Source organism: Salvelinus sp. IW2-2015, linkage group LG2, assembly GCF_002910315.2.
Source record: "Salvelinus sp. IW2-2015 linkage group LG2, ASM291031v2, whole genome shotgun sequence".
NCBI classification, from domain to species: domain Eukaryota; kingdom Metazoa; phylum Chordata; class Actinopteri; order Salmoniformes; family Salmonidae; genus Salvelinus; species Salvelinus sp. IW2-2015.
The window spans coordinates 36,117,605-36,126,409 of NC_036839.1; positions in this window are offsets into that span (position 1 = coordinate 36,117,605).

Genomic DNA, 8,805 nt, shown 5'->3' on the forward strand with positions numbered 1-8,805 from the left:
TATAAATATATGTTAATATTATTTAACTTTTGTAGGATATCAATCCTTTACCCAGTTGCTCCGGGGAATAAATGATTTGGAACAGCCTTCGTTAGAAGGGGATGCGTGCAGCCAGTCACCATCTGTCATAACTTCTGCCGAAGTCAGCCCCTCTCCTTGTTCGGGCGGCGTTCGGCGATTGACGTCACTGGCTTTCTAGCCATCGCCGCTCCATTTTTCATATCCATTTGTCTTGTCTTGTTTCCATACACACCTGGTTTTCATTTCCCCAATTAAGCTACTTGTATTTAACCCTCTGTTTCCCATGTTTTGTGTGTAATTGTTTTCATGTTAGGTGGTGTTAGTTTACGCACTCTACTTTTATGTTCCGTTTTTTGAGCGCGTTTGATTCATGTAGTGCTCTCGTTTTTTGGAACTATAATAAAAGTGTGCCTGTTCATTATAATCTGTTCTCCTGCACTTGACTTCGCCTCCAATACACCATCCTGACAGAATTACACACCTTCAATGGAGTCAGCAGGAGCAGGTACCCCAGTTGAGGAGTCGAGGAGCGCGTCCAGGAACATTCGGCCATGTTACAACATCTTGGTGCCATGATGAATCGCGTTGTCCAGACTATGGACCGCTGGGATAGACAGGAAGTCTCTCCAGTGCCTCAACCCCGGTTGTACTGGTCATCTCCATCCGTTCCATCCGGAGAGAGTTCCAGTGGGATGCGTCCCTCCCTTCCCAGGGAGTATGATCGAACAGCAGCACAGTGCCAGGTATTCTTGTTACAAATGGACCTCTACCTGGCCACTGTGCACCCAGCTCCCTCAGGAGGGGAGAGAGTGGCCGCCCTCGTCTCCTGTCTCACAGGAAGAGCGCTGGAGTGGGAAAACGCCGTGTGGAGAGAAGGAGATGCCGTGCCAGACCACTTTGAGGAGTTCACCCGTCGCTTCAGGGCCGTCTTCGACCATCCACCTGAGGGCAGAGCGACGGGGGAGAGGCTCTTCCATCTGAGACAGGGGATGAGGAGCGCCCAGGACTTCGCCCTGGAATTCCGGACCTTGGCCGCCGGAGCAGGCTGCAACGACAGGGCCCTCATCGACCATTATCGATGCAGCCTACGAGAGGACGTCCGACGTGAGCTGGCCTGCAGGAATGCCACCATTTCCTTTTACCAACTAGTGGATTTGTCCAKCCGGTTGGTTAACCTGCTGATCACCCGCGGACGTCCAGAGGGGGCTCTGTCGGTTCCATCATCCAGCACTCCTGCTCCGGTGCCCATGGAGTTAGGAGGGGCTGCTCATAGGGAGACTGGAGGAGGAGCCATCACCTGCGCCATCTGCCGGTCGGTGCCGTGTTTGTTCCTCTGGGAGTCGAGGCAACAGGCAGGGTACTCTGGCGTCACCTCAGGTGAGTTTGCACCACACTCATCCAGAGTCCTCTGTTCATCAACTGTTTGTGCCTGTTTGTTTCCCTGAGTTTTCCCCACATTCCCAGCATAAGGCGCTCGTCGACTCAGGCGCAGCTGGGAATTTTATCGACAGAGCATTAGCCATTAGGTTAGGGATCCCTATTTTTCCCATAGTTAGACCCTTCCCGGTACACGCTCTAGATAGTCGACCATTAGGGTCCGGGCTAATCAAGGAGGCCACCATCTCCTTGGCCATGGTTATGCAGGGGAGTCATGAGGAGAGAATCAGTCTCTTTCTCATTGACTCTCCTGCGTTTCCTGTGGTACTAGAACTTCCTTGGTTGGCTCTACATAACCCCACTATTTCCTGGCAACAGAGGGCTCTCACGGGGTGGTCGCGAGAGTGCTCAGGGAGGTGTGTAGGGGTTTCAGTTGGTGCTACCACGGTGGAAAGTCCAGACCAGGTCTCCACCGTGCACATCCCCCCCAGAATATGCCGATTTGGCTTTCGCCTTCTGTAATAAGAAGGCGACTAAATTACCACCTCATCGACGGGGGGATCGTGCGATAAATCTCCTGGCAGACACTGCGCTTCCCAGGAGGCACGTTAATACCCTGTCGCAAGCGGAGACAGTGGCTATGGATACATATGTCTCTGAATCCCTGCGTCAGGGGTACATTCGGCCCTCTACTTCACCCGCCTCCTCGAGTTTAGGAGGTTTACGCCCGTGCATTGACTATAGAGGTCTCAATCAAATCACGGTGAAGTATAGTTACCYGCTACCTCTTATCGCCACGGCGATTGAGTCAATGCATGGGGCGCGCATCTTCACGAAACTGGATCTCAGGAGTGCGTATAACCTGGTGCGTATCCGGGAGGGAGACGAGTGGAAGACAGTGTTCAGTACCACCACRGGGCATTATGAGTACCTAGTCATGCCATACGGGTTGATGAATGCTCCATCAGTTTTCCAATCCTTTGTAGACGAGATTTTCAGGGACCTGCACGGGCAAGGTGTAGTGGTGTATATCGATGACATTCTGATTTACTCCGCTACATGCGCCGAGCATGTTTTTTGGCCCTTCATCGACCATTATCGATGCAGCCTTACGAGAGGACGTCCGACGTGAGCTGGCCTGCAGAATGCCACCATTTCCTTTTACCAACTAGTGGATTTGTCCAGCCGGTTGGTTAACTGCTGATCACCCGCGGACGTCCAGGAGGGGGCTCTGTCGGTTCCATCATCCAGCACTCCTGCTCGGTGCCGATGGAGTTAGGAGGGGGGGCTCATAGGGAGACTGGAGAGGAGCCATCACCTGCGCCATCTGCCGGTCGGTGCCGTGTTTGTTCCTCTGGGAGTCGAGGCAACAGGCAGGGTACTCTGGCGTCACCTCAGGTGAGTTTGCACCACACCTCATCCAGAGTCCTCTGTTCATCAACTGTTGTGCCTGTTTGTTCCCTGAGTTTTCCCCACATCCCAGCATAAGGCGCTCGTCGACTCAGGCGCAGCTGGGAATTTATCGACAGAGCATTAGCCATTAGTTAGGGAATCCCTATTTTTCCCATAGTTAGACCCTTCCCGGTACACGCTCTAGATAGTCGACCATTAGGGTCCGGGCAATCAAGGAGGCCCACCATCTCCTTGGCCATGGTTATGCAGGGAGTCATGGAGAGAGAATCAGTCTCTTTCTCATTGACTCTCCTGCGTTTCCTGTGGTACTAGAACTTCCTTGGTTGGCTCTACATAACCCTCATATTTCCTGGCAACAGAGGGCTCTCACGGGTGGGTGCGAGAGTGCTCAGGGAGGTGTGTAGGGGTTTCAGTTGGTGCTACCACGGTGGAAAGTCCAGACCAGGTCCCACCGTGCACATCCCCCCCAGAATATGCCGATTGGCTTTCGCTTCTGTAAAAGAAGGCGACTAAATTACCACCTCATCGACGGGGGATCGTGCGATAAATCCCGGCAGACACTCGCTTCCAGGAGGCACGTTAATACCCTGTCGCAAGCGAGACAGTGGCTATGGATACATATGTCTCTGAATCCCTGCGTCAGGGGTACATTCGGCCCTCTACTTCACCCCCTCCTCGAGTTTAGGAGGTTTACGCCCGTGCATTGACTATAGGGTCTCAATCAAATCACGGTGAAGTATAGTTACCTGCTACCTCTTATCGCCACGCGCGATTGAGTCAATGCATGGGGCGCGCATCTTCACGAAACTGGATCTCAGGAGTGCGTATAACCTGGTGCGTATCCGGAGGGAGACGAGTGGAAGACAGTGTTCAGTACCACCACGGGGCATTATGAGTACCTAGTCATGCCATACGGTTGATGAATGCTCCATCAGTTTTCCAATCCTTTGTAGACGAGATTTTCAGGGACCTGCACGGGCAAGGTGTAGTGGTGTATATCGATGACATTCTGATTTACTCCGCCTACATGCGCCGAGCATGTTTTTTAATTTTTTTATTTTTTTTATTTCACCTTTATTTTACCAGGTAGGCTAGTTGAGAACAAGTTCTCATTTGCAACTGCGACCTGGCCAAGATAAAGCATAGCAGTGTGAACAGACAACACAGAGTTTACACATGGAGTAAAACAATAAACAAGTCAATAACATGGTAAAAAGAAGAGAATCTATATACAATGTGTGCAAAAGGCATGAGGTAGGCATAAATCAAATAATTACAATTTAGCAGATCAACACTGAGTGATAAATCATCAGATGATCATGTGCAAGAAGAGAATACTGGTGTGCAAAAGAGCAGAAAAGTAAATAAATAAAGCAGTATGGGGGTAGGTAGGTAAATTGGGTGGGTAGTTTACAGATGACTATGTACAGCTGCAGCGATCGGTTAGCTGCTCGGATAGCAGATTTTAAAGTTGTTGAGGGAGATAAAAAGTCTCCAACTCAGAGATTTTTGCAATTCGTTCCAGTCGCAGGCAGCAGAGAACTGGAAGGAAAGGCGTCCAAATGAGGTTTTTAGCTTTAGGGATGATCAGTGAGATACACCTGCTGGAGCGCGTGCTGCGGGTGGTGTAGCCATGTGGACCAGTGAACTGAGATAAGGCGGCACTTTACTAGCATAGCCTTGTAGATGACCTGGAGCCAGTGGGTCTGACGACGAACATGTAGCGAGGGCCAGCCGACTAGGGCATACAGGTCGCAGTGGTGGGTCGTATAAGGTGCTTTAGTAACAAAACGAATGGCACTGTGATAAACTGCATCCAGTTTGCTGAGTAGAGTGTTGGAAGCTATTTTGTAGATGACATCGCCGAAGTCGAGGATTGGTAGGATAGTCAGTTTTTACTAGGGTAAGTTTGGCGGCGTGAGTGAAGGAGGCTTTGTTGCGGAATAGAAGCCGATTCTGATTTTTGATTTTGGATTGGAGATGTTTGATATGAGTCTGGAAGGAGAGTTTGCAGTCTAGCCAGACACCTAGGTACTTATAGATGTCCACATATTCTAGGTCGGAACCGTCCAGGGTGGTGATGCTAGTCGGGCGTGCGGGTGCAGGCAGCGAACGGTTGAAAAGCATGCATTTGGTTTTACTAGCGTTTAAGAGCAGTTGGAGGCCACGGAAGGAGTGTTGTATGGCATTGAAGCTCGTTTGGAGGTTAGATAGCACAGTGTCCAAGGAAGGGCCGGAAGTATATAGAATGGTGTCGTCTGCGTAGAGGTGGATCAGGGAATCGCCCGCAGCAAGAGCAACATCATTGATGTATACAGAGAAAAGAGTCGGCCCGAGAATTGAACCCTGTGGTACCCCCATAGAGACTGCCAGAGGACCGGACAACATGCCCTCCGATTTGACACACTGAACTCTGTCTGCAAAGTAGTTGGTGAACCAGGCAAGGCAGTCATTAGAAAAACCGAGGCTACTGAGTCTGCCGATAAGAATATGGTGATTGACAGAGTCGAAAGCCTTGGCCAGGTCGATGAAGACGGCTGCACAGTAATGTCTTTTATCGATGGCGGTTATGATATCGTTTAGTACCTTGAGCGTGGCTGAGGTGCACCCGTGACGGCTCGGAAACCGGATTGCACAGCGGAGAAGGTACGGTGGGATTCGAGATGGTCAGTGATCTGTTTGTTGACTTGGCTTTCGAAGACCTTAGATAGGCAGGGGCAAGGATGGATATAGGTCTGTAACAGTTTGGGTCCAGGGTGTCTCCCCCTTTGAAGAGGGGGATGACCCGGGGCAGCTTTCCAATCCTTGGGGATCTCAGATGATACGAAGGAGAGGTTGAACAGGCTGGTAATAGGGGGTGCGACAATGGCGGCGGACAGTTTCAGAAAAGGGGGTCCAGAATTGTCAAGCCCAGCTGATTTGTATGGGTCCAGGTTTTCCAGCTCTTTCAGAACATCTGCTATCTGGATTTGGGTAAAGGAGAAGCTGGGGAGGCTTGGGCGAGTAGCAGCGGGGGGGCGGGGCTGTTGGCCAAGGTTGGAGTCGCCAGGAGGAAGGCATGGCCAGCCATTGAGAAATGCTTGTTGAAGTCTTCGATTATCACGGATTTATCGGTGGTGACCGTGTTTACCTAAGCTTCAGTGCAGTGGGCAGCTGGGAGGAGGTGCTCTTGTTCTCCATGGACTTTACAGTATCCCAGAACTTTTTGGAGTTAGAGCTACAGGATGCGAATTTCTGCTTGAAAAAGCTGGCCTTTGCTTTCCTGACTGACTGCGTGTATTGGTTCCTGACTTCCCTGAACAGTTTGCATATCGCGGGGGCTCTTCGATGCTATTGCAGTTCGCCACAGGGATGTTTTTGTGCTGGTCGAGGGCAGTCAGGTCTGGAGTGAACCAAGGGCTATATCTGTTCTTGGTTCTGCATTTTTTGAACGGAGCATGCTTGTCTAATATGGTGAGGAAGTAACATTTAAAAGAATGACCAGGCATCCTCAACTGACGGGATGAGGTCAATATCCTTCCAGGGTACCCGGGCCCGGTTCGATTAGAAAGGCCTGCTCGCAGAAGTGTTTTTAGGGAGCGTTTGAACGTGATGAGGGGTGGTCGTTTGACCGCGGACCCGTGGCGGATACAGGCAATTGAGGCAGTGATTCGCTGAGATCTTGATTGAAGACAGCAGAGGTGTATTTGGAGGGCAGGTTGGTCAGGATAATGTCTATTAGGGTGCCCATGTTTACGGATTTGGGGTTGTACCTGGTGGGTTCCTTGATGATTTGTGTGAGATTGAGGGCATACAAGCTTGGATTGTAGAGACTGCCGGGGTGTTAAGCATATCCCAGTTTAGGTCACCTAACAGAACAAACTCTGAAGCTAGATGGGGAGCGATCAATTCACAGATGGTGTCCAGGGCACAGCTGGGAGCTGAGGGGGTCGGTAAGCAGCGGCGGCAAACAGTGAGAGACCTTATTTCTGGAGAGATTAATTTTTAAAATTAGAAGTTCGAACTGTTTGGGCATAGACCTGGAAAGTATGCAGAACTTTGCAGGCTATCTCTGCAGTAGATTGCAACTCCTCCCCCTTTGGCAGTTCTATCTTGACGGAAAGTGTTATAGTTGGGTATGGAAATCTCAGAATTTTTGGTGGCCTTCCTAAGCCAGGATTCGGACACGGCAAGGACATCAGGATTGGCAGAGTGTGCTAAACGCGTGAGTAAGGCAAACTTAGGGAGGAGGCTTCTGATGTTGACATGCATGAGGCCAAGGCTTTTTCGATCACAGAAGTCAACAAATGAGGGTGACTGGGGACATGCAGGGCCTGGGTTTACCTCCACATCACCCGAGGAACAGAGGAGTAGTAGGATGAGGGTGCGGCTAAAGGCTATCAAAACTGGTCCGCCTAGAGCGTTGGGGACAAAGAATAAAGGAGCAGATTTATGGGCGTGGTAGAATAGATTCTGGGCATAATGTGCAGACAGGGGTATGGAGGGGCGCGGGTACAGCGGAGGCAGGCCCAGGCACTGGGTGATGATAAGAGAGGTTGTAATCTCTGGACATGCTGGTCTCAATGGGTGAGGTCACCGCATGTGTGGGGGGTGGGACAAAAGGGGTATCAGAGGTACGGAGAGTGGAACTACAGGGTCCATTGCAAACCAAAACAATGATAATGATAGCTAGCCTGAACAACAGTATGCAAGGCATATTGATATTTGAGAGAGACATACAATAAGGCATAAAGTGATTGCAGGTCTTGATTGGAGAGCTAGCTAAAACAACAGGTAAGATAACAGCAGCAATAACAGGGTGCTAGTCTAACACAGCAACAACAGGTAAAAATGGCGACGACTAGGCAGAGAGGGTCGGATTAACTACACACAGATCCTGAGTTAAAGCACAGAGCCGACAGATAAAACACAAATAAACAGAATGGAGTACCGTGAATTAAATGGACAGTCAAGCATGCATCAGCTATGTAGCCAAGTGATCATAGTGTCCAGGGGGCAGCCGTAGATGGAGCAGAGGCCTCCACTAAGCTAGCACGCGGCGTTTAAAGTTAGTAGCCGGGGGTGGTCTGCTCAGACGGAGGGGGTCTGCTCAGACGTGGTCGTGTCGACAGAGAATCCAGAGAATCCAAGCCGAATGGCGAAAGAGAGGTTGTGAATTGTAGAATGTGTTTGCTAACTGGTGCTAGCTTCGTGGCAGTGGCGCTAACTGCGCTAGCTGGTAGACCTCTTCGGCTAGCCGGCAGATGGGCCTAGCTCGAGGCTAGCTCAAGGCTAACTGGTGCTTGCTTCGGGACAGAGGTGTTAGCCAGTAGTAGCCACTCGGTTGCAGCTAGCTAGCTGTGATAATACGGTGTAATTGTCCAGAGCTTGCGTCAGGAATCCGGTGATTGTGTGAGAAAAAAGCAGTCCTATATGCTCTGGGTTGATATCGCGCTTGCAGACTGGCAGGTATTGGCCCGGTATTGAAGCTGGCTGTGTCCGAGTTAAGGGCGAAGACCGCAGCAGTGGCTAACTGACTACTAGCTAGTAGCTAGTTATCTGGCTAGCTTCTGATTGGGGTTACGGTTCTAAAGTATATAAAAAAAATACCAGGTCCGTACCACATTGGGTGAGGCGGAATGTAGGAATGTATATTCAGTTCCTAGATGGAAAGTGAAATTAAAATAAATACGAAATGTATACGAAATGTATACGAAAAATACGAATACTATTTACACGGGACAAGACAGGACAAAGACACATCCACTGCTACCCCATCTTGGATTCATGTGTACTTGGTGCGCAAGGTACTTGGACGACTGTTTGAGCATGACCTGTACGTCAAGGCTGAGAAATGCCTGTTCTTTCAGCAGGTCGTCTCCTTCCTAGGGTATCGCATTTCCACATCAGGGGTGGAGATGGAGAGTGACCCTATTGCAGCCGTGCGTAATTGGCCGACTCCCACCACGGTAAAGGAGGTGCAGCGATTATTAGGGTTTGCCAATTACTACGGAG